The sequence below is a fragment of the Crotalus tigris genome, unplaced genomic scaffold, assembly GCF_016545835.1.
Source record: "Crotalus tigris isolate CLP2741 ecotype Arizona unplaced genomic scaffold, ASM1654583v1 scf7180000024310.2302065, whole genome shotgun sequence".
Lineage (NCBI taxonomy): Eukaryota > Metazoa > Chordata > Lepidosauria > Squamata > Viperidae > Crotalus > Crotalus tigris.
Genome location: NW_024100482.1, coordinates 74,848 through 98,524, shown reverse-complemented (window position 1 = coordinate 98,524; position 23,677 = coordinate 74,848). Strand labels below are relative to the sequence as shown.

At 40.7% G+C, this 23,677-nt stretch overlaps 1 protein-coding gene across 3 annotated transcripts in view; it reads left to right on the top strand.

The window, feature by feature from the left end:
* EPS8 (epidermal growth factor receptor pathway substrate 8) overlaps positions 1-23,677 on the top strand; it is a 117,856-nt gene that overhangs the window by 21,689 nt on the left and 72,490 nt on the right. Inside the window, exon 1 of one of the 3 annotated variants that reach the window (XM_039324908.1) lies at positions 5,520-5,575. The exons of the other annotated variants lie outside the window; for them this stretch is intronic. The gene's annotated coding sequence lies outside the window, so the exon portion shown is untranslated. Of the gene's footprint in view, positions 1-5,519; positions 5,576-23,677 lie in introns of those variants that run through there. 3 annotated transcript variants of the gene reach the window in all.

The window sequence follows — 23,677 nt, the reverse complement described above, 5'->3', positions numbered from 1 at the left end:
TCCTTGCCAAAAGCTTCTCCGTGGTTAAGGAGGCCAAAGGAAGTTTGGGAGAGGGGAGCGACCCCCCCCCCCACTCCCTGTTATTGTACTTAGAGTGGTAAAGAAGATCTTATTTCCTCCCCTTCTCCTCCCTTCCCCATCCTTTGCTTTCAATATTCTCTGACCAAAACCGAACAGTATTTCACATAGCCTTAATTAGGAATTTGCAAGATGTAGCACATGGGTTTGAGTGCAAATACATTCTCACTTCCTTGGAGCAAGTTTTAATATTGTATGAGTATTTTGTCTCTTCGTATACAAACGTCTGGTGGAAATGAACAGGAAGAAGGCAAATGCATTCTTCCCAAACATGTCCCTACCTGTTAGGAATGACTATAGGATGTAGTGGAGTGGGACGAGGTGGGGTGGGATAGAGAAGAACATCTGTGCAGTTGGTGACCTGCTTAAGTTCAATGACAATGTCACACCCTTATTTGTCCTCTTATTACTGAGTGCTTTCCTGGGAGGGAGGGAGGGAGGAAAGGAATGGAAGGGCTTTAACACTCCTTTAATGCAAAAAAGCTCTCAAACAAACCTCTCTAATGGGGCTGAATATAGCTTCCTTCCTAGTGGTATTAATTTCTAATTAATTCTGCTTTGAGTAGCATGTTGTTTCTGCCAGGCGTTTTCCAAGGGCAAAGTCTGTGTGTAAAAGTGGGTTTTCCACATTGATTATGGAGCTGTTACATAAGCAACACCCAAGTGCAGGTTGACCGACCTTGTGAGGAGCGATTGGCATCTCTCTGCAGCAAAAGGACAGGAGAAAGAGAGCCAAGAAGCTTGGGAACTTTGAATCAGTTCGATATCTGAAAGCAAAGTTGCTTGATTTGTGATGTATTAACCTGAGCTTGGAAGGAATTGTTTGCTAGGGGGAACTGAAACAAATTTTGCTGTCTCTTCCCCTGGATTTAACCCAGTTCAGTTGGACTTTCCAGAACCTGCAGACTTTCTGGATGTTACTCAGTCATTATTTGCACTTTTGTCTTTTTCAGTGTTTTGCCTAATTTTCTATTCATCTATCTGCCATAATGCATATAACCATCTAAGGCAGGGTGCAATTATTTAATTGAAATTAAATTCTCCTTCTTGGAGTAACAAAGATGATTAGGGGGCTGGAGGCTAAAACATACGCTGAATGGTTGCAGGAACCGAGTATGTCTAGTCTAATGAAGAGAAGGAATAGGGATGACAGGGTAGCAGTCTTCCAATCTTTGAGGGGATGTCACAAAGAAGAAGGGGGTCAAGCTATTCTCCAAAGCACCTGAAGGAAGGACAAGAAGCAATAAGTAGAAAGTAATCAAAGAGAGAACCAACCTAGAACTAAGGAGAAATTTCCTGACAGTTAGAAAAAATTAACCAGTGGAATGGCTTGCCTCCAGAAGTTCTGGGTGCTCCATTGCTGGAGGTTTTTAAGAAGAGATTGGACAGCCATTTGTCTGAAATGGCATACGGTCTCCTGCTTGAGCAGGGGGTTGGACTAGATGACCTCCAAGGTCCCTTTCAATTCTGTTATCTTGTATTTTGTAAAGTTTGGTGTTTGCTTTGGCAGCATATATACCAGTTATCTTTCAGTTTATAACAGGACATCCACTCTGCTCCTGCATTGGAAGAGAAGCATCAAGTATCCCTGATTCTTTTTGTTTTGTTTTGTTTTTGGCTTAACATTTAACCTTCTGAAAAGTGTGTCATTTTTCCCCTCCTCACCCCATACGTTTCATTGCCGTTCTGTTCCATGATGTGATTGCAAGGCCTATATTTAGGGGAATGGATTAAAGGGTGGTGCATTCAGCCATTTAATCCTTTGTGTGATAAGGGATATTTTAATAATTCCCCATACTGAATTTATGGCTTTAAAATCCTTGATGTTATAAGGGAAAACCTTAATATTTCACCATACCAAATGAATGGCTTAAAAAATCCTTGAAGCTATAGAGAAAATGCTTTAGTGCAGGATTACAGAGCACGGTATGCACACAAGATTTCTTCCCTTTCAGTCTCTTGTTAAAGCACCTGGAAAAAATCCACCTGAAGGTGGGTTTTTTTGGTCCTCTATCCAGTCAAAGTGGCTGAGATTCTAATTTATGTTCTGATTTGATATGCATTCAAGGAGCACAATTTAGAAAAGTTTATTGCAAAGGTCTGGACAATTTTAAAAAAATTAACACCTTTTAATCAAATGTGTAGTGATATGTCTGTCTATACCAGTGGTTCTCAACCTTTTTAATGCCGCGACCCCCAACCGGTCGTAAGTCAAGGACTACTCAACCAGTCATAAGTCTAGGTCTACTCAACTGGTGCAGCACCGTTTGCAGAATGGGACTTTTGGCTGGCTCAGCAGGGCAGAGACAGCCTGGACCATTCCTATTGGCTTTTGAAAGCCAATAGAATTAGACTCTATTCAAGAGAGTCTATTCTATTGGCTTTCAAAAGCCAATAGAATAAAAGGGAGTAGCCCAGCTAAGGAAAAGGGAAAAAAATGGCAGACTGCATTGTTTGGCAACCCCCGTGAAATGGTCATTTGAGCCCAAATGGGGTCCCGACCCACAGGTTGAGAACCACTGGTCTATACCTATCTACCGTCTGTCTGTCTGTCTGTCTGTCTATCTATCTATCTATCTATCTATCTATCTATCTATCTATCTATCTATCTACATTTTATTTCTGTAACCACCCTGTGAGTTAATTGGGCTGAGAATAAACGATTGGCCCAAGTCAACTCATGAATTGCCATGGTTAAGGGTGGATGTGAACCCGGGTCTCCCCAATATGATAGCGTGGCATATTGCACACCGAACCACGGTCTCTCTCCCTTAGCCAAGATCTGAACTTGTTGGAGGGCTTGTGCATATACACTGATGGCCATATATCTTTGATGGCCATATTTATTTATTAGACTTTTATCCCACCTTCATTACTTGGTATAAGTATGGTAACTCAAGCCACGAAACACACCTTCTTTTCTCCTTCATTCTCCTATTTTCCCCATAATAAACCTGTAAGGTGCGTTAGGTTGAGAGAGAGCGGCTGGCCCCAAATCACCCAGATGGCTTTCATGCCTAAGGACAGACTAGAACTCATGGTCTCTAGCCTGGTGCCTTAACCACTGGACAAAACTGGCTGTCTACTGTTTAGAAATGTTAAATTGTTTGACATTCAAATGGTGACAGGCTCATATATCAGCCTTGTAGTGGGTTTCTGGGTTAGCAAAGTTTGTTCTGAAAACCTTGTTGACAGATTCAGGATTTATTTATTTTTTCTCTCTTAGGACCTGGCCTTGGATTAACTTATATTTGCTGAGGAAAGGGATACAGTGACCAAACATTCTGGATACATTGTTTATATGTCCTTTCTCCTCTTCTGTCTCATTCCAATTTGACATGCTCAGTTGAAACGATAAACAGTTGGAGAGGAAATTTTATGAATCTCTCGGAACATCGTGGCACATATTACCTCATCATCTTAGTATTGGGTCATTAAAGATCATGGGAATCCATGGTGGAGAGCAGGTCTAACATATGTTCTTCCATTTTTGCATTTTTGCCCTGCTGGTGATGACCTATGTTCTCCTTATGCTTAATCCGAATCACTCCATGTTTTCTTACAATAGCTGTTTCATCCCTATTTGCAAAATGTGTTTGTGGTTTATGTGTCCTGGTGATGGCCAGAGTGTGGGTTTTCTTGGAAGTGTTAGGTCAGTTAAAGTGAATGAACAAAAATGAAATATTTGCACATTCAGAATATCTGGGGAATGAAAGCTTTGGCATATTGAAAGAAAAGTTTTAACTAATTCAATGGCAATTTCATCCTACAGTTCAGAGCAGGAAGAGTTAAGTGTTCAGTGGAAAATGTTAACATATTTGCTGTATATTCTGGTGATAGATAGTCTTAGAGATAGATTTATTAGAGATATCTAATAAAAGTTGTGGCTGGATATATCTTAGAATTCTCTTTGTTTCCCTCTATCCAGAACAAACTGCAAAAAGTAAATAGTAAAACTTATTAATTTACTTCCTGGTTAATGGATGTTTTGTAATGGCCTTCAGTGGCATCCATCTTCTGAGTGCAGCCACAGATGTTACCAAATTTCTAGTTTGTCCACCTGCCAAAAAGGTTGTCTCTCCCTGATTTAGAGTATGAACTATGAGCTGATATGACAGCTCATAGTTATGACTAGCTCTCTGACATGAATGTGATAAGGAGATGAGACTGGTGAGGCGGAAACCAATGGTTCCTAAATTAGATGAAGCCGTTACAGAAAATCTCTCAGCCACCTCTCAAGTCCTTCAAGAAAGCCACAAAGGACCTTAATTTGGAAGGTTGTGAAGAAGAAGCCTAGAGTAGGGGTTTCAAACTGCTGGCCTACGGACCGGATGCGTCACATGGAAGCCATGCCCACCCCAGCTCCGGCAAGGGGAAAAAAGTCATGATACGTCACAACACGTCACGTGACACAGTGAGTTTGTCATCCCTGGCCTAGAGTTTGCTCCCTAGAACACGGATCTTCAGACTTGGCAACTTTAAGACTTGTGGGCTTCAACTCCCAGAATTCCCCAGCCAGCATGTCTGGCTGAGGAATTCTGGGAATTGAAGTTCACAAGTCTTAAAGTTATCACATTTGGAGACCCCTGCCCTAAAACATAGTTCAGTGATGGCGAACCTTTTAGAGACTGAATGCCCAAACTGCAACCCAAAACCCACTTACGCATTGTCGGGTGCTGGGTGGGTGTGGCCCATTGGGTGGGAGTGGCTGTAGTGGTAACAGCAGACTGGGTGGGAGTAAAAAGTTCCATCAATCAATTCCAACTTTGCAAGATCTTTTTTTTCCCGCGAGAAGTTGAAATTGACTGATTGAACTTTTTTTTTTTTTTTTGTACACGGCGGTGGAGGCCTAAAGCGAAAAGGTTTTATAAAACCCAGCTGAAGGCCTAGGACTGGGGCGACGGCGTGCATGCTCACAGAGATGGCTCTGAGTGCCACCTCTGGCACCCGTGCCATAGGTTCGCCACCACTGACATAATTTATAGAAAACCTCTGAGTTCAAACACCATTGTGTTTGAAGTTTCATTCTTGTGGGAAAGAATGTTTTTAACCTATCAAGTGACATATTTGAATGTCGAGGTTATCAGGGATTGAATTTAGGCTTAAAAGTATGAAGACAGGTGATGTAGTGCTGTAGGTGATGTAGGTATAAATATTTCAAAGAAACATTCTCTCTCCCAGCCTTGGACCAGGTGATAATACAATACATGCACCTTAGGTGAGAAGAAAGTTTTTCAAATATTAGAAAAATTCTTCCTCCTTAAAAAAAAACAAAACACAAGGACTTTTGATTCCCCCTCTGCACTTGCACATAAAAATGCACTCTGATTTCCCAAGCCTCTGTACTTGAACTTAGATTCCTGAATCTGCTGTGCAAGAAACACATGACTTGTGTAAACTTCCTCAGTGCATCAATCCCTGTTGCGACAAAGTTAGTTTGCATAACGATCACGGGACCAGGTGAAACCTGATAGAACAGCTGAGCTCTTCTTTGAAGGTCTGTTTTTACCTTTTGCCTGATGAATGTTTTTGTAATTTCCATTTCTCAGCACTCCTGACCACTTTTCTTCCCTTTGTTCTTATTTAAAAGAAAGCAAACAAGAAAAAGTATTGAATGTAATGCTTTGTGCAAAGTTATGATTGGTGTATATGCATTTCATGTTTAAAGATAAGGGGGGGGGAGGAGCTCAGTTCTCATGGAAATTCTCCTGGCTGCTAAATTCCAATTTATGAGCACTAGATATAGTTAATAAATATTGATGGAAATGTGTTCTGGCCAGATACAAAGATATTCCTATGTCCTATAACCGATAGCCATCCTTTAAGTCTTTCCAAAAGCATCTCAGAAATAATTTAATAGTCTTATTTTTTGTATTAGTCAAAGAGAAAATCTGCCTATTACACACACACACACACACACACACACACAGAGAGAGAGAGAGAGAGAGAGAGAGACAGACAGACAGACAGACTTCTATTGTCCTCCTCTTGTTTCATTGCACAAATCAACATAGTTTCTCACTTTGTATATTGAAAAGTTCCTTCCTTAAGATTCCATTGGGATTAGCAATTGGATTCTAGTGTATCCTTGCAAAGAGAGGCACATGTGATATTGTGAGCATATACCCATGCTGAAATAGTAATGCAGAGGAACTACAGGATGTAAGCTATGTAACAACTATGACATCAGGCTAAAGTGTTATGAATTGAGTCCAAGGCATTCTGCATTGAAAAACTGTAGGTACCTGCTAGGAATGACTTGAGCTTGCCAGAATCCATTGTAAATCTTGGTCTATTCGGAGCAGGATTTGAAAGCATGCTCATTGACCTGCCCTGGTGACTTTACTTCCTCTGATCTCTGGGGTTTCTGAAGTGCCCTGAGCAATGTTGTCAACCTTGGCAATTTTAAGATATGTGAACTTCAACTCATAGCTGGCTGGGAAATTCTGGGAGTTGAAGTCCATATATCTTGAAGTTGCTAAAGTTGAGAAACACTGGCCCAGAAGGTTGGCATAGTTATTTGAAAGGTTGGTCCCTCTTGGAAAGGACCATTTCATCACCGGCAGGAGTTGTTTTGTGTCAGGATCCTGACTTGCTGGCCATATTCTATTAGCTATCAGAAGGGACCAGTGTCATAAACAGCGAGGTCACAGAGCAAATCATTTGGAGTTTTGTCACTCGTCACCCCTATTTTTGTTTTTCAAGCAGCTCTTGTAAGCATTAGCAAACTGACTCACTCACTGTTGAGAGGTTTAAGTTCACTCAAATTACACAGAATTTAAAAGTAAGGTTTGAACCCAGAGCAGGTATTGCATTGAGGCCATATGCAGAATTCTGAGAGCTGAACTGTAGGTGTTGTGTTGTCAAAACCAACACCAACATGTATCATTACATTAACATTTCTTGACGTTTAGAGTTGAGAAAGTGGATTCAAACCAATGCCGTGAAGACTTTGGAAGGCAGAGAATTTCATGGCCAAAAAACTTTCTCCAAATATGGAATTGAAGCTGCAGCATTACATATTGCTTGGAAGACACCCAGAAAGCCATTGCATCTGTAAAACTCCAAAATAAACTAATTCAATTTGTTGCTTTGACGCACGTCCCAACTTTGATTTCCAAATATCCTTCAAGGAAGGAGATTCGATCAAAGTGTCAGTGAACTGAAGGACTCTTTTAAAACAGTCCCGTTGGTAACTTTACCAATGCAGATTTTGTACAAAAGTCTTTTATAGAATACAGAATAAAAGATTTGGAAGGGACCTTGGAGATCTTCTAGAATCTAGTCCAACCCCCTGCTTGGGCAGGAGATCCTATACCATTGCAGACAAATGGCTGTCAATCTCATCTTAAATACCTCTAATCATGGAGTACCCATAACATTCCACTGAATAACTGTTCTATCAGGAAATTTCTTCATCTCAATTTGATGTAATGTTCTGCAGTATTTTATTTTATTTCTGAATGTTTTCCTTGTGTTAATATGCCACCAGAATCCAGAGATGTGAGCCAGCCTCAAATGATCCCTCCTCCCTTCCCAATGTCACTCTGATGACATCTGCAAAGAAAATAGACAACATGTGATGAGACTGCTGTTTTCTGTTATACAGAAATAGAACTAGAGAGAGATGCAAATATAATGCATTTAAATGCACTATGTGATCCCTGCTAATTACTGGAGCATACTTTGTATCCTCAGATGATATCTATCCAGAGATAACACAATAACATGCAGGTAATAACAGTTGGAAGAGAACTTCAAGGTCTTCTATTCCAACCCCCTACTCAGCAGGAAACCCTATACCATTTCAGATAAATGGCTGTCCAGTCTCTTCTTAAAAACTTCCAGTGTTGGAGCATTCACTGCTTCTGGAGGCAGGTTGTTCCACTGATTAATTATTCTAACTCTCAGGAAATTTCTCCTTAGTTCTATGTTGCTTCTCTCCTTGATTAGTTTCCATCCATTGCTTCTTGTCCTGACTTGACCCCCTATTCTTTGTGGCAGCCCCCACAGAATTGGAACACGGCTATCATGTCACCTCTAGTCCTTCTTTTTATTAAGCTAGACATAGCCAATTCCAGCAACCATTCCTTGTATATTTTAGCTTCCAGTCCCCTAATCATCTTTGTTGTTCTTCTCTGCACATATCAAGTCTCACTATTATACTATAAAAACTCTCGCTTATACTAATATTGGATTACATTCCCAATCTGATAACTGCTCTTCTCTTGAGCTGATCAAAGCCATCTTTTAACAAAAAAACCTAAAAAGTTTAAAATAAAAAAAAAACAGGATTCATATTGATGTTAGCATGTGAGCAGCGAATTAATCAGTGGTGCTGGCAAAATGTGTTTTGACCTTAATCTGTCCTTTGTGACATAGATAAACCCAGTTGTGTCTGCAAAAGAATCAATGAATTAAGACACTGGCAGCGATTATGGGATTTAGCAAGAGGCCACTGAAAATTTACTGACACACACTGATGTCTAAAAGTAAAATGCTAATAGAGCAACCCTCAGGACGTATATTTCAAATTGACTGGGGGAGAGAGAAAGGTTATACTTTGAAATCTTATTTCCTCTGCCTTCCAGTTGGAATGCAAATGGGTGCTTCTTGAATCGGCCTCCTGAGTTACACCAGAGAAACAAAAAGTTTATTGTTTAATTCTGCTGCCTCTGAGCTTTCTCTTTCAGCAGCTTTTTCTTGATGGGCACTCCTGCATTTCCTCCTGTAAACAGAGAAATTGATAGAGATGGGATTTATTGCTGGGAAAACGTCCTCTGTAACATATTGCCCTCATTGTTAATTTATTATGTTGGTTAATGATTGCTCTGGCAATATGATGATGACCTGATTGTTACAATATTTTTTTGCATTATGAGTGTTGTCATTTTTGCAGTATCTTAATTGGCATATTGCTGTTTTATTACTTACTGTAGATGTTTTATGCCTGAAACATGTCTATAAATAGGTGGGGTCCTTGGAAAATTCGGGATATACCAATGGAATGAATAATGGTAAATGGAGATGAGGTGCCAATGAGTACAGATGCAATAAATACATTCCTATATAGGACAAATTGAAAGGATGGGAATCTTGAAACAATAAACTAAATCAAGAGATTTGATTACTTGGAAGAAAGCAAGTATACCTGGATCATGTGGTCTAAGTTATTATCATCATCAAGTATTCCAAATTATTATATTATGACCCTGTGTACCAAGGATGGATATAGATCAGGAGTCTTCAAACCTGGCCCTTTTATGACTTGTGGACTTCAACTCCTAGAATTCTTCAGCCAGGCACTCAGTCATAAAAGGACCAAGTTTGAAAACCCCTGATATAGATACACACACACACACACATACATACACACATACACACACACACTCTTTCTCTTTCTTATACACACACACACACACACACACACACACACACACACACAGAAAGAAGCAACAACAGGCTCAGATCTTTTCTAGGTAAGATTGAAGTCTTAAAGATGCAAATGCTATTTCATAATGAATCTGCAATTGGTTTATTGTCCATGGTTCCTACAGCGTAAATATGTATAAAGGTAGTCCTCAATTTACAGCCAGATGTTTCATAACAGTTCAAAGTTACACTGGCCTTGGAAAGAGTGACTTACAATGTGTACTTACTACTGTCATATCACCTTCCATGGTTATGTGATAACAATTCAGACCCCTGGCAACTATGCATTTACAACTAGTTATAGTGTCCTGTTCACCTGTTAACAATTTTCAACCTTGTTTTGCTGATTTCTGGCAAACACTGGGAAGCTGGATTTGCTTAACAATCATATGATTCACTTAACAACTGTGTGATTTGCTAAATAACCGTGACATGCTTACTGACTGCTGTAGAAATTGTCATAAAAGTTAAGTCTGATTTGACTTATGACCACAGTGACTTATAGTGGTCCCAGCTGTGGTTGTAAATAAGTAAGGAATACCTGTAAATGCTTAATGAAGCATAAGCAATTGATTCAGTTTCTTGTTGCTTGCACCGTTAGCAAACATAGCTTATGACTGTTGGGCTACTGTACATATTATACACACAGCTTCATTTCTGTGAACCCTGGAATACTGCAAGTTTGCTTTAAGAAATTTGGCAGCAAATCACCCATATTTACTGATGCAAACTTTCTATAGTGTTTGCAAAAATAAACCTTAATGTAAATGTGTTTAGACTGCATTTGGCTTTTGTTGACTCTAATCCAAAACCAAAAAGTTCAGCCTCTGGTGATGGCAGAATGTAGTTCTCGGGTTCTTAATCTTTCATTCAGATTCAGTTGCAGTTGCATCTTATTTTGAACATAAAGTGCATTTTGAAATCCTGGCAATGACATCTGCAAGCAGTTTTACTTTCTTTAGGCTTGGAGTCAGTGTGTGACTCCTTTTCTGTGCAATAAATCCTTCCCAATTCAGTGACGCCTTGCAGGATCCAAAGCTTGCAAAAGCTACTAGTTTGCTCCACTTTTATCTCCAATTAAAGAAATACCTGGAGTCCCTCAATAATTCATTTAAAGAAGAGAGAGAAAGATGCTGTGCACATTAGCAGATTTGCTCTGTAGAACATTAACACTCACTGAAATGTTTAAATATAGAGATTTTTTTTTTCCCAGTCTGTTTAGGGAAGAAAGTGAGGATAGAAGGTGGAGACGAAGCCCATGAGAATGAGGGAGGAACAGGGGAACCCCCTCGAGAAATGGGGGCGGTGGGTGAGGTGTCTCCAGATAGAATTACCAGATGTTTGGCAAAAGGAGGCCATGTCCTCTGTTTTATCCTCATGTTTTCCATCTGGCTAACTTATGGGATATTGCCTGGTTCTTTGAGTGTCTTGCTGTTTATTTGGAATGTTTTCAGAGTGATTCAAACTTTCACATTTGGAGATCTTGTAAATGGCCTGCTTCCTTCTTTTCCTCCATTGTCAGCAGATTCAACAGCCTCGATTTACATTATTTATCCCCCTGATTTCAGCAATCAGCTTCAATCTAGCCCAGTGTTTCCCAAACTTGACAATTTTAAGGCATGTGGACTTCAGCTCCCAGAATTCCACAGCCAGCAACGCTGGCTGTGGAATTCTGGGAGTTGAAGTCCTCATGCCTTAAAATTGTCAAGTTTGGGAAACACTGATCTAGCCCCTTCAAATACACAGTCACTGTAATCTGTAGATCTCATGACTCATTGCACATTTCAAGGGTGAAATTTGAAAAGCACATCCTCATTGAGCCTATACTATTGCTCGCATACGTTCTTGAAAATAATGATCTGTTGGAAAAATATTGTGATTGAAAAATCAGTCCTTCTGGAGAGAGAGGAAGAAATAATTTCATATACGCGCCGGCCTAAGTACTTCTTTTTTTGGCAGTTTTGCACTATAATTTTTGTTGCAGATCTTAAAGTTAAAAAGTTTATGTGTCCTCCTTTCCTTCCATTTGTCCTCCTCTCCAATTGTCCATGTCCTCCTTTGTCTGTCCAGATACAGGGTGTCTCTGGTATTTTTTAAAATTGGCAATTTTAAGATATGTGAATTTCAACTTCAGCCGCTTCTAGAACCAGGTTTCTCAAACTTTAATATACGGGAATGTTAACCCCCAGAATGCCCTAGGGCAGGGGTAGGCAACCTTGGCTCTTTTATGACTTGTGGACTTCAACTCCCAGAATTCCTGAGCCAGCTATGCTCTGTCATAAAAGAGCCAAGGTTGCCTACCCCTGCCCTGGGCCTAGGCTCTCAGAATTCTGGGAATTGAAATTCACACATCTTAAAGTTCCCAAGTTTGAAAAATACTGCTCTGCTGGATTATTGCCTGTGGTCTGACTTGCTATCACCATGTCCCCAAATGCAAATATACCTCTTTTGTGACCATGTATTCTATATGTCACAGTTTTAAAAGTTTCTGTTGGTGCCTTGCTCCCTCTGAGTTAATTGAAACAGGACTATATCTTTGCATCCGTCTACTCTGAGAATATCCTGTTTCTCATTATGTAATGCAAGTTAGCAACTTTCCAGAAGGATACCATGTTTAAGCCAAGCAACCCACACAGTTTTATTCCTTTTTCCTTGTTGCTGTCTAGTGGTTTGCTCATGCAAGCCGTTGCACATTAATGTCTTCCACACCCAGAGCAACTGGCAAGGAAATCAAGAAAAATGTGTACTGTCTCCCACATTCGTGAATGAAATCTGTCCCTTTGTTCCTCAATGCTCTACTAAACCAGTACTAAACCTTCATCCTCTCGGTCCTTCCAAAACAAGCCTGGTTACCAGAGGGAAGGGCTATCTCTTTTCCTCTTGAAATCCAAGCCTGGTTGTTAACTACAGGCAGTCCTCGACTTACCACCACAATGGTTGTTAAGTGAATCACTGCAGTGGTTAAGTGAATTGTGCGGTCATTAAACAAATCTGGCTCATTAAACAAATCTTGCAAATGGCAATCAGATGGACCCACAGTGCAGCAATGGTTATAAATACATGCTGGTTGCCAAGCAGCCAAATTTTGATCCCATGGCTTTGTGGTGCTGTGATAGTCGTATGTGCGAATACCTGTTGGAAATCAATTTTTTTCAGTGCCGTTGTAACTTTGAATGGTCGGTAAATGAATGGATGTAAGTCGAGGACTATCTGTAACATCCTCGTACAATTTTGAAACTGAACACTGGGACATTCTTCTGACAGAAAGCATTGGTTGTGATTTTAGTGAACTTTGAAAAACCAGCAGCACAATTGCCTGTCCGATCCCAGGTTAATGTATAATAATATGACTGAAGTGCAATGCTTAACTAGCTCAGTCGTTCACTTTTCTTAGGCATGGGTCGGCATTGCTTCAATCATAGTTCAGAGTTACTTAAACTCTGATATGCCCTCTAATTTGAAGCAGGTTTAAAATTTGGGCTTTGTAATAAATTGGTTTAAAGCATGATGGGTAATTTGAGGCCCCAGAATCAAGGACAGTTTTTAAGCCCAAAACCCCAAGACCCCCAGTCTGGATGTCATGATTGCTAAAATACAACAGCAAAATTTCCTGCCATTTTGAGCTGGTTTTAGGATACTTTAGCATATAACCTAAAATAGGGATATTTGAATTGAAAAATCAGACCAAGAACACCCCAATTACTTCTCTTTCTACTGGGAACTCTTATAAATGTGGTACCATTTTGGTGTAGTGCAGACATGTCAAACACAAGGCCCGGGGGCCAGATGCGGTCATAAAATGAGGCAAAATACATTTAACAACTGTTTCACTTAGCAACAGAAATGTTGAGGTCAATAAATCGAGGACAACCTATAGCAGACATGTCAAACACAAGGCCTGGGGGCCAGATGCGGTCATAAAATGAGGCAAAACACATTTAACAACTGTTTCACTTAGCAACAGAAATGTTGAGGTCAATAAATCGAGGACAACCTATAGCAGACATGTCAAACACAAGGCCTGGGGGCCAGATGCAGTCATAAAATGAGGCAAAACACATTTAACAACTGTTTCACTTAGCAACAGAAATGTTGAGGTCAATAAATCGAGGACAACCTATAGCAGACATGTCAAACACAAGGCCTGGGGGCCAGATGCGGTCATAAAATGAGGCAAAACACATTTAACAACTGTTTCACTTAGCAACAGAAATGTTGAGGTCAATAAATCGAGGACAACCTATAGCAGACATGTCAAACACAAGGCCTGGGGGCCAGATGCGGTCATAAAATGAGGCAAAACACATTTAACAACTGTTTCACTTAGCAACAGAAATGTTGAGGTCAATAAATCGAGGACAACCTATAGCAGACATGTCAAACACAAGGCCTGGGGGCCAGATGTGGCCTGCAAAGTGGTTTCATGTGGCCCGCGAAGCCATCCTGGAAACAGTGAGGGAATGGCCCCCACTGTCTTGGCCCTGGCCCAGGCCAGCTGGGAGCCAATGTACAATTTTGTGGTGGCCATCTATGCTGAAACGCATTCAGTCATAGCTCCATAAGCCTCCCCCGCATGGCCTGAGAGAAACAGTGAGGCTCCCCCAGTGGACCATGCCTTGGCACTTGCCCTGGTCCCACCCCCTTCTGCCAGAGACCCTCAGATCTATCCCACTCCTGCCCAGGCCCCCACAGGCACCCTTGATGCGACCAATGTAGAGCTGGCCACACCCACCCAGTAGGCCGCACCCACTCCATCTACTCCACCCAGTAGGGTGCACCCACTCTGGCCACACCCACCCAGCCCTCCGAGGGCAACCACAATACTGATGCGGCCCTCAATGAAATTGAGTTTGACACCCCTGGTGTAGTGGTTCAGGTGCTGGGTTAAAAATTGGGAGGCTGAATTCTAGTTCTTCCTTAGGCATGGAAGTTACCTGGGTAACTTTCAGCCAGTCCCTCTTTCTCAGCCCAATCCTCCTCGTAGGATTGGTACTGTGGGGGGAATGGGAGAGAGCATAACGTTCACTGCCTTGAGTTGTAGAAAATAAAGGCAGAATATAAATCTAATGATTGATTGATAAAGAAATACGCTTGCCACTTTTGCAACTCTTGGCCCCCAGCCACTGAATGTATAAATGTGGCATTTGGCCACAAAAATGTTTCATGCCTAGCTTAATGCAACCTCAGCATCAAGCAAAGTCTTGTCAAACAAAGTTTTCCTGACTGTATTGGTTTGGTAAGCAAAGAGATGGGCTCATGGCTACATGCCTTGCACTAAGCTGTAATGTGCAGATAGTTCTCACTTCACAAACACAGTTGGAACCAGCAAGTCCCTCACTAAGTGACACAGTTATTGATTGAGGCATCACATGATTGCAATGGTCTTATGACTCTAGAAAGAATGCAGAGAAGAGCAACAAAGATGATTAGGGGTCTGGAAGCGAAAACATGAAGAATAGTTGCTGGAATTGGGTATGTCCAGTTTAATGAAGAGAAGGACGAGGGGGGACATGATAGCAATGTTCCAATATCTCATGGGCTGCCACAAAGAAGAGGGAGTCAAGCTATTTTCCAAAGCGCCTGAAGGCAGGACAAGAAGCAACGGATGGAAACTAATCAAAGAGAGAAGCAACCTAGAACTAAGGAGAAATTTCCCGACAGTGGAACAACCTGCCTCCAGAAGTTGTGAATACTCCAACACTGGAAGTTTTTAAGAAGAGACTGGACAACCATTTGTCTGAAAGGGCATAGGGTTTTCTGCTTGAGCAGGAAGTTGGACAAGAAGACCTCCAAGGTCCCTTCCAACTTTGTTATTCTGTTATGACCTCACTTCCACTTAACACCTGCAGCCATTAAGTGAGACATCATAGGACCAAAACTAACAATTTCACTGGTGACTTCTCCATTGACTTTGCTCTTTGGAAGTCTCTTGTGAAGTGTGCCAATGGCGACTGCATGACCATGGAATGCTGCAAGAATTGTAAGTGTGAGAATAGAGTTGTAAAGTTACTTTTTCAGAGCCATCATAACCTCAAACAGTCTCTAAACAGGGCAGCCATTAAGCCAAGTCCACCTGCAACTTGGTGGGTTTCCTCTCAGCTTGGCGTGTGGATTGTGGTTTGCACCTGTGGAGAAAAAGATATAGTCGTTCTTTCTGGCCCGCATAAGGTATTTGTGAAGAAAGATCTAAATTCAGTAGAAATAGGCATATCTGAACATATGAAAGGCAGAACAGCGTAAGGTAAAAGTTGGTTTTTCAGCTTTTCCTCTTTGATATGCACGGGAAGTCTCCAGATATATTTGCCTTTTAAGGACGCTCTGCCAGTCATTTAGCAAAATCAAGCAGCCAGGAAAGGTGTTTGTTTTTACACACACAAGAGCATACTGTTGATGTATAAACAAACTCCAGCTCTATTGGACGTGATTTGGGATTGGCTTAATTGGTCTCGAGAGAGTTAACTGGTTCTCCATGAAACCCTGGATTTCTGAAAACAAATGTCGAACCTGCCTCTTTTGCTTCTCGTTTGGTTAAAGACTTTCCCCACTTAAATCTAACTGCGTCACAGACATACCTTGCTAGTTTATTTGTCTGACTCTTGGATTTCCTTTGCCTTATCCTGATCTATAGGTAGTCCTCAACTTATGACCACAAATAGATTGATCTTTATGTTTGTCTGTTTCTTTGTTTATGGAAGAAAAATCCAGCAGCCAAATTCTTTCTTGCTACTGAATGAGGAAGAAAAAATATTCCGATTGAATAACAGGTTTCTAAATCATTCTTCTTCCTCATTCAGTATCACGAAGGAATTTGGCTGCTGGATTTTTTCTTCTTCCATAAACAAACCAACATAAATACCAATCTATTTATACAATGGTGGAGAGCACATGTCTGAATAAAAGAGAGAGAATGTCCTTATCACTCCAACTAGTTCAAAGGCACACATTTGTAAGGGGAAATATTGGTCAATCTTGTTATATTTACCACTTAGAGTAGCAAATGGAACTTAGAAAGCTATAAATGCCCTCAAGGGGAAGATCTTGGGCTTCTAGTATGTTACACACACATAATTAACAGCTATAAAGACTTCACAGAGGCAAATGTCTTCCTAGGCAATAAAGTTGTATTATTACCCAAATCAAGAGTTTCCGCCTTCTCTTTGCACAGCGCAACATCTCAAGGCATGTATGAAACTTTTGTACAGGCTACTGTTGATTGTCATCATTAGCTATTCTCCTTTATCTTTTTCCTCCTGTACACAATTGCGCTTTCTGGCATTGTCTCTTGCCAAACACAAACAAGCTCCCAAGTTTTTGCTATATAAGGAGACATACTAAAGTGCTGCTTCATTTAGAGGAGAAAAAGAGAAAGTTTTGCCCTCTGTCTGTAGGTTATGTACCAAGGATATGTTGCAGGTAATGAATCTGCCTAGTAGCACAACACTTTTATTGGCCGTGGGTGTGCAATTCCGTTCTAGAAGTGAGATTTTGCAGCAAATCCTGTAATTCACTAACTTGAGTGTCTCCATCCTTACAAAGAAGCAGTAGCTGATAGCTTTGTGATTCAGGTGATCTGTTAAAAGATTTTTTCTTTTTAAAAAAAAGATTTTTTTTAAAAAAAAGGCAAAATAATATTTGGTTTGCATGGAGTAGAGAACAATGTGTTTATTAAGGTCTGTTGTAAGTAGCAGTCATAAGATACTATGCTCCCTCACCTTCCTACCCTAAATTCACACCTTTCTTTGCTGGCTTTAGCCAACATTCTACTTCACCTTTATTTTTTTAATCATAGTCTCCGGCAATATCTGTGAAGCAATAATCAGGCTAACCAGATTTTCCAAGCTCTCATTCAGAAGGAAATTGCACAATTGCACAGAGTTAAGTATTAACACAGCCTTCCTCAACTTGGCAGCATCTCTATGTGTTGGAACCACAGCGCCTAATAGCAATAGCACTTAGACTTACCATATTTTCCGGCGTATAAGGCAACCCGGCGTATAAGACGACCCCCGACTTCGGCGCTGAGTTGCATGCCTAGAAAGTCATCTTATACGTCAGAAACTACCGTTATTTCCGGCGTATAAGATGACTCGGCGTATAAGACGACTCCCGACTTCGGCGCTGATTTCAACGCTTTAGAAAGTTGTCTTATACGCCGGAAAGTACGGTATATACTGCTTCATAGTGCTTTACAGACCTCTCTAAGCAGTTTACAGATTCAGCATATTGCCCCCCCCCCAACAATCTGGGTCCTCATTTTATCGACCATGGAAGGATGGAAGGCTGAATCAACTTTGAGCCGGTCAGAATTGAACTTCTGACAGTGAGCAGAATTAGCCTGAAATACTGCATTCTAACCACTGCGCCACCACTCGCTACAGTGCCTAATGCTCACCTATCAGAGGATGTGCTGTTTGGACATTTTGGAAATTTCACTCTCAACACACTTGTGGAAGCTGTGATGACGAGGAAGTAAATACCAAGGGAGGGTGGCCATCCTGCAGCTAGATGGTACCATCAAGAACCATTGTAATATAGCAGTGAAGGTCTGGAACCAGGCCTTGGGATCATCCACGTTCAAGTCCAGATAACTTTGGGCTAGTTGCTCTCAGCAAAGTTGACCTCACAGGATTGATGCTTTCTTAACTTTCTAGAGAAAATGTGGAATGCAGCTTTACCAAATAAGAAATAAATGCAGTCTTCAGCTTTGCCTCTCCCCATCTCTCAATCAGGAAACCGGAAAGGGAAATGAATTGACCATCTGAATTGGGATGACTGTGATGTAGGCGAGTAAACTTACCACAAACCACAGTCCCCAAGTTTTAACCACATACTTGAACCTACAGCCTGGTTTTAGAGTCTTAACCACCTTATGCCTTGCAAATCAGGTCAGTGTAATACAGTAACAGCCCACTAACCCAAAATCTTATTAGGTGGCTGTATCGCCTTCCCTTGATCGAATAAACGTGCATTTGGCAAATGGCGATTGCTTGACAGCTGCAATTACAGCTCAGGAATCCCACTACATTAACCGCCCCCCTCCCCAAGCAGGCCAGCCAAGATATCCAGCATTATGGGATGGTAGCCAGTGCTGGACAGGATGGTGTTGGAAGAGAGAGACTTCCTCCTCCTGTCCTTTTCATTGAAAGAACAGGACTCCTTGAATTGATTTGCCCTTTTGTTTGGTGTGGTTGCCATGGGGCTGAATGAGCTGCTCCTGTACATGTGACGTCTTCATTCTCTTGAGTAGAAAGGCTGAACTGATCAACGTCGGTTTCTATGCAAGTACGAATACCTGCTGTTCTAGCAAGGTATTTGCACCTCTCTCCTCCAGCCATCCTGATCAGGGCAATGGGAACAATAGCCACAACTGGGCAAATGGAATAATAAAAGAATTCAGAGAAATGGAACTTTGTGCTGTTTTAATTATGGTGTCCACCGTAGCGATTTGGATCTTTTTTGCAATGAGCTACTGTAGTAATCTAGGCTATAGGAATTGGCCTTTTGAATATTGTCTGTGCTTAAAAGATAACCCAAGCAACAGTGACATTCCAGTGTATTGTAATTTTAATTAAATTAAACGCATATTTTGATATTTATAGCAATAGCAGTAGTACTTAAATTTATCTACCACCTGAAAGTACTCTTTGGATAATTTACAACACCAGCATGTTGCTTTCCAATAGTCTAGGTCAGTGATGGCGAACCTTTTAGAGACTGAGTGCCCAAACTGCAACCTAAAACCCACTTATGTATCGTCGGGTACTGGGTGGACATGGCCCATTTGGTGGGCGAGGTTGTGGTAACGGCAGACTGGGTGGGACTAAAAAGTTCAATCAATCAATTCCAATTTTGCGAGATCTTTTAAGAAGTTGAAATTGACTGATTGATTGAACCTTTTTTTTTCACATGGCGGTGGAGGCCTAAAGCAAAAAGGTTTTATAAAACCCAGATGAAGGCCTAGGAGTGGGGCAACAGCATGCATGCCCACAGAGAGAGCTCTGCATGCCACCTGTAACACGCGTGCCATACGTTCACCACCATGGGTCTAGGTCCTCATTTTACTGACCTTGGAATGATGGAAGGCTGAGTCAACCTTGAGCCCCATTAGGATCAAACTCCTGGCTGTGAGCAGAGTTTGCCTGCAATGCTGCATTCTAACCACCAGGGCTCCTGGTGACACAGTGATGTATGTATCTTTAGAAGCCCGCAAATCAATGTTCAAGACCTAAATATGACAAGATTAAATCATATGTGATATTTTGCATTCAAGTATCAGGGCCTTGAATCAGTAGTTTTACATTTTTGGTTTTAAGAGTGTTTGTGATTGTGATCCTTGTGACTCACGAACAAGACTAGCCAAGGTCTACTGTATAATTGGAGACCTTGAAGCACATGCCACTGTGGCTTTCTGTTGCAGTACTTTAAATGTGAGAGATCAGTTCCTTTGAAGCTCATTGATCTCTTAAGTAGACGCCATACTTTTGAAATCCTAGAGAAGGTGAATAAAAACAGTCAAATAATGGAAATGTCACATTTTCCATAAGAGTCTCAGGCAGCAATTGCAATAGATTGTAAAAGAGGGGTTTTTTTTTCAAGCTGAGCTAGATTCCTCCTGACTTCTTGTACACATCTGTCATTTTCTTGATAACAGTACCCAAGTGGTTTTCCATTACCCTCTCCTAGTCTCAAGACCTGCTCTTATTAGATAATTTTTTTTCTTAGATGACAATGATGACCAATGTCATATTCTTGGTACTTCTGCTTCTATTTTCTGTTATGCAGCTCAGATACAGGTAGAAGCATTTTTATGTGTTGACTCCTTCAAAAGGAGTATTCTGCTACAGGGTGGAGATTGATGTTGCAGTAAAAGCCCAAACAAATTCATTAGGCATTTCTATCTACCACGTAGTTAACCTTCAGGGGATGCCTCTTGCTTCATGTTGCTTCTGGCTCAATCAAAGGATCAAAATAAGTTAATTAAATATTAATAAAATAGCACATACTTCCAAGGAGTTTAATTTCAAATATTGCTTGAAGAGGAAGACCTGCTGAGTTTTAAGACAAGATTACGCAAGCCAGTCAGTCCAAAGGATAGAAGATGTTGCAACAGCTGGTGGAATACAGCTACCTGAAGCACTTGAAAAGAGGTAAATCTATCAATGTTCATTAACTTTGGGTCCTTCAAAAGTTTGGAATGGGAGCTGTGTTTACCACCTTCATATTATATGCTGAAACAATCCCTACTTAATAAATTATGGAGCCAAAGAAGCTTGTAAAATAAGAATCCTTTGATCTAATATGGAAAGCTATTATGAAATGGCCCTTGGGCATGGTGTATCGGCTTCTCAGTTGTCATGTCTTGGAAGAGATTGCCTTAGTTTGCACTGCAGTCTGTGCATCTCAGCTAGTTTACAAGCCGGCTTCAGAAAGTAGGTGTGTGCAGATTTGCAGAGAGGGAATGCAGACCTAGCCTATTTGTGACGCCATGCAGCCAAAGGGGAAGTGACATTTGAAAGACCACTAAAGTCAGGGATCTCTGGCTTTGCCTGTACAAGCCCCCTACTCATCACCCTTATTCCGGATTAACTGCTTGAAAATATACTAAACCATGGCGTCCGTCCATATAATGACAGTCTGAAAAACAGAAGTGAGAGCTCATCCAATTTGCAACCGTTAGCTAAGGGTTGAGACTTCTGTTCAGCAGCCTGATACGTTAACACATTCTGTTGGTCTACTCTGTAATTGTACTGCTGTGCATTCCCACAAATATAACGACCCCAATCCAAAGAGGTTTGCAGCTGGATTTTGAATGCTTAAAAAAAGTAGGGAAGAGTATTGTGATTCGCCTGGCATTTTGCTCCTTTCCTCTTTTAGCAGAAAATGGCAGAAAGAAGGCTAAAATTAAAGCAGATGAAACAACTTCCTTATTGCTGGATTGAATATTGCTTTGGCATGGTTCACTGATCCCATTCAACGTGCTGAAAAATAAATGGCTACTGAATTTTTATTTTTAAAGGAGAAGTATGTCTAAGTCCAACACTCATAGGTCGAGTGCGTTGACCATAGCAACAATTAATCAGTTTATTGTTGTGACAATAGGTTGCAACCACATGAATTGACCATAATACATAGACTTTTGTGAGAATGTTTTCCTTATATAATCATTTCTCTGGCATTCTTAACCTCCTGGACTTGCCACCTTACTAAATCTAAACGGAGTCCTCCTGTGGGTTTTTTTTCTTTTCAGATCAGAAAGCAGGGTCAGTCCAGGTGAATGTAAGTTGGGAGAAGGATATGTAATAAGAAACATAGCAGCACCCTGGTGAAATAATAAAGCAAATTCAAATAGTACCACCCAAGGAAATTCTACAGTTATTCAAGAATAGGACTGTGCAAAACTCTGTTCCTGGAGTGGACCATATCAAGAGCACTGGAAAGCACGCCTTGTTCTAAAAAAGTTATGTAAGAAAAAATTATCCACAGTTAGTGTGGTTTGTTCTGGAAAGAAAATTCCAAGCCCTAACAATGAGTTTTTGCTCTTAGTCAAGAGTATCCAAGACCAAAATAGAAATACATAAGCCTGTTTAGTGGAGCTAGAAATCTTTCAGGAAACTAGAAGGTAGATCTTGAATTGAGCATGTTATGGAATCCAGCTTCAAGTAAGTTATCCCTGACAGTATCCAGGGCTAAGTATGCCAGCATAACAGCTTTAAAGCTTATCAGATAATTTACCTCTTTAGTTCACTATTATTGATTTATCCATCAAGTCAGGTACTGTGTGGTAACTCTTCACATTCTTCAGCAGAACTGTTTCTCGTCATTAGCAGCCAGATTCTTTAACTGGAAGTGAAAAAATTGATACTAAGACTTCCCCCCAAGCAGAAGATCTGAGCTATTTGGAAGACTAAGATCCGTTCCATGCAGGACTGCTGGCCAGAGAGAGGAGCAAATTCCAGGCTCTTGATGATGATGTGGGTTATGGGATGACAAGTGATGTCAGAATCTGGACGGACACACCTCTCTGCTATCTATTAAGCTGGTCCTTTTTCAGCCTCTGGTTAACAGTGTCTACCTCACTGCTTCTCAAGGGACTTGTTTTCTCTCAGTCTGATAGTTTCCTTGGCAAAGAATACCAAAGTTGACTCTTGGGCAGAGGCTGTCTTGCTGAACAAAAGGTGAGCTTTGACATTAATGAGCTGTTATGCAACACTGGCACCACAAGGTAATCAAGATTTTCTCCTAGAACTATCCAGGAAGCTAAAGAGAAGAATCATTTCAAATAGTTACTTACCTAAAAGTAATTGCAGGAGAGCTTGATAGAGCTCTGAAAATTGTTTTTGTAAGATGGATTAACTGGAGTTCCTGGCAGCAAGGAAAAAGGTAGGGAGACTTGAGGCTCAATGTAAGAATGGAGAAATTTGTGATATTATTGTGGATCTTTGTATCCTATCTTGAATTCTAAGGTGTCAGTGGATTTAGTTCATGTTTCATTTTCCAATGGCAGAGAGATAATGGCTGGGTTTATACCACATACCAAACTGATTTAGCTTAGCTAATGCATTTGGCTAAGCCATAAACCATTGTTATCATTAAATTGGCATTTAAGCACCAATTTCAGTTGGTTTTGAAAAGGAGCTGGGTGATTAATGGTTATTATTCTTGATGGCAGTTTAAGACCGTGCATCTTAAATACACACAAGCATCCATGAGAAGACATGATGGGCATTCATATCATAACTCAACAGTAATTATATAACTAATACTTGATGATGTGAATTATGTAATTTTAATGTAAATTACAAATGGTATGAATTATATAAAACTACCCAGTCCATACCATTTGAATGATGACACCATGATGCACATGGTGGCGCTTGTGTCCTTGGCCTCTCCTCCCAGGGACACATGTTTCAATACATGTTTACTGGAAGATGACAGTAGAAAACCTTAGTGAACTTCTGAACTACATTTGGCCATTGAATGACACATTATGATGCATCAATGCCTTGCTCAAGTTTTCCTCTTCTGTTGCTTTTTATCCCATTATATACAGTATTTATCCCATTGGATTAGTGGCCTAGTTAGTATTTGACACCAGGTTTTCTTGACTTTGACCTCAGATTCATCACCCACATCTTCAATTGCTCTATGAATTCAAAGGGGTTTC